Source organism: Loxodonta africana, chromosome 26, assembly GCF_030014295.1.
Source record: "Loxodonta africana isolate mLoxAfr1 chromosome 26, mLoxAfr1.hap2, whole genome shotgun sequence".
Classification (NCBI taxonomy): Eukaryota; Metazoa; Chordata; class Mammalia; order Proboscidea; family Elephantidae; genus Loxodonta; species Loxodonta africana.
Window position 1 is genome coordinate 40,697,778 of NC_087367.1, and position 3,149 is coordinate 40,700,926.

Below are 3,149 nucleotides of genomic sequence, written 5' to 3' on the forward strand. Positions count from 1 at the left end.
CTCCACCCCACAGCTGAAATTGTTGGAGTCTGCCAACAAGGGCCTACTCTCCTGAAATAGGCCCACACCTGTCCATGCAGAGGGAAAAAGTGCTCAAAGTCCACAGACCATTTATGCCTGGACAGGAGCTGCTTCTGTCTTGAGCTCTCCTGGTTAGTGGAGCTGGCAAATTATCTTTTCCCCCAAATGCAAATTTTTTCCTTCTCCGAGGCTGGGAGGATGGCTCTATGTGCTCAACATTGCTTATCTCAGGCCCAGGAAATTCAGCCGCTGAAGCCAGCTTGGGGGTGGGATGTGTTAAAATATACACAAGTACTTAGCTTTTGCCTAGAGCACCATTCTTCTTTGGTTTTGGAGGTATGAGTAGGCTGTGTGGCTGGCTGCTTCTCCCTGAGGAAACTGCAGCCGAACGCTACTACCAGCCTGCCTCCATGGCTCTGGGAATGGTGCCTGAGGGTTCCCTGCGATTCAGGTCCAGTGAATCCGCGCCGATTCTGAACTGTCTCTTCCTCCCCCTGACCCTCTTTTCATTTTCTAAGCTGGCCTTTGATGCTCAGGGCTCCTAGCTTGTTATAAATATACTCATTCCAGTTGTTTTTTCGGCTCTTTGTTGTAAAGAGGGCTTGCCAGAAGTGTCTGTCTGTTCCGCCATCTTGGCTCCGCCTCCTACAGTTAGTTTTCACAACCACAATTAACCCTGTTAACAATCAGCACTCACAGCTGAATCATATAATTCTGTCAGCATCTTCCTCCACCCTTTCTTTCCTAGAACCATAACGAAAAGAGGAATCTATTTAGTGGGGACCCTCCCTTGTTCCCTCTTATTGAGTGTAAGCACAAACACAAAACATGCAAGCCAGCCATCTCATGCCTTTATCTGTCCCGTTTTAGATAGCCAATATTTAAATTGCCTGTCCCTATCAAGCCAGTGGAAACCCTGGTGGCATAGAGGTTAAGAGTTATGGCTGCTAACGAAAAGGTCGCCAGTTTGAATCCACCAGGCACACCTTGGAAACCATGTGGGCAGTTCTACTCTGTCCTATAGGGTCACTATGAGTCAGAATCGACTCAACAGCAATGTGTATGGGTACCAAGCCAGTACTGAGGAGACAAGCATGTTCTTTACCCTTGAAGAGTCTTCTTTTCTGGTTGGAACTTTGAGCATCTGCATCCATAAGCAAACTTCAGTGCTAAGCAAGCCATCAAATTGCAGCAATCTACACCAGATCACATTGTCAAACATCTTTCTCTTCATTTGGTTGGGTTCTGGTCAGCTCATTCCTAGCTATCCAAGCTAGGTCACATGGGTAGCAGCCTTAGGCTCGAGAGTTCACATACACCTCCCAGTACTTCATTCAGACTCTTTACCCTCTCTCATCCCCAGCCCCCTTGGGCTAGGTCAATGGGTTCCACTTATAAACTCAAAAGTCCACACATAACTCCCTTTACTTCTGACCATCCAGTCTTTCCTCTCACTCTCATCTGTATTCCCCATGGGCTGGGTCAATGGGTGCCAATGGAACATGTCCAAACTCAGCCTGTCTCTTCATTGCCTGCACTTCCTCCACTTTCACTCATTGAGTGGACCCAAGTGATCAAAACAAGTGAGCAGAGCAAGCTGTCAACTCACCAGCTCCCTTTAACTTCCATTTCTGGAAGGAGTTCCTTCTGATGGGAACTGACTTTTCTTGCCTAGGTGCATCCAACAGCAAACTGCTTGCTTGAAATTCAAAAAACAAAACAGCCATTTTTTTCTGTAAGTTCTTCCTTGAAATGCAAACCTTCCATTCTCTCAGCAGTTCTGGGTGGTTCTGCATGTCTTTTCAAATGTAAACATGGGTGCAGCTCAGGTTTTCAACCTAAGCCCTGCTCTATACACAGGGATACTGGCTTGAAACAAAAAGTCTGTGTTTCTCCTAGGCAAATCCTAGTTCCCCTTTTAGCATATCCAATCAAGTATTGGGAAAAGGCAGTGTTATATGCTGTCTGTAATCTGTAGTACCCAATATTCATTTCTATCATACGTTTAGGTCTGCTTTACAACATTAGGTAGGAGAAACATTCAATGTCCATAGTACATTGAGATAAACATGTAATCCTAAACACCTAATCCTTTTAAAACTTTCCATTTTAAACCATTCCTGAAGCCAACTCTTCAAACAGGGATTGGACTGGACTATAAGAAAATGATATTGGTGAGAAGTGAGCTTCTTGGCTTAAGTAGACACATGAAACTATGTGGGTAGCTCCTGTCTGGAGGTGAGATGAGAAGACAGAGGGGGACAGGAGCTGGTTGAATGGACACGGGGAATACAGGGTGGAGAGGAAGAGTGTGCTGTCTCACTAGGGGGAGAGCAGGAAGGAGTACATAGCAAGATGGGTATAAGTTTTTGTAAAAGAGACTTGATTTATAAAGTTTCACTTAAAGCACAATTTAAAAAAAATTCCAGTTTAGTCTTCTTTACATATTAACTCTCTTCCCGTTCATATGCATATGGTCTTGGGCCTTTCACTGGCTGGAAACAATAGACTCTGGCCCTCTAACAATCATCCTGCTTACCTGCCTTGGCTTTTGCCCCAGGCCATTCCAGGTGGGGCTTTTCTCTTTTCAGCTGCAGCATAATTCTTTTCAGGCATTAAAGGTAACAGCAACCAAAGTAACCATCTAAGAAACAAAAGCTTCACTTCCCAAGCCCCTTCATTCTTTCTCTTACAAAGTCCCATGCTCTTGTGAGTCTGGAGCCATTGCAAAGAATCCCACTTCTGACAACAACTGTAAAAATGGCTTGGGGGCAGTGTCTGACCCCCATCAACCCCACAAGGGGGAAGGAGAACCAAGATCAACAGTGCAAGGCTGACTGCCACGAGATGGAGACTAGACAAGCTTCTCTCCTCCATCTTTACTAATTCTGACACCAACCATCCCTCCTGCAGCACTCTATTGAGTTTGTAATTCATTGCAATGGCCACACAAAACTCACAGACCGCACATAATTATGGGGTTTATTAGAGAAACGACAGCTACAACTCAGGCTCAAGAACACTCAGGAGACAGTTCTTTCACTGGGATAGCCTCTTCCCAGCTTTGCTAACAGGAATGCCTCTCCCTGGCCCTCAGTCTCTGGGAAGCCTACCATGCCATCTCCAGC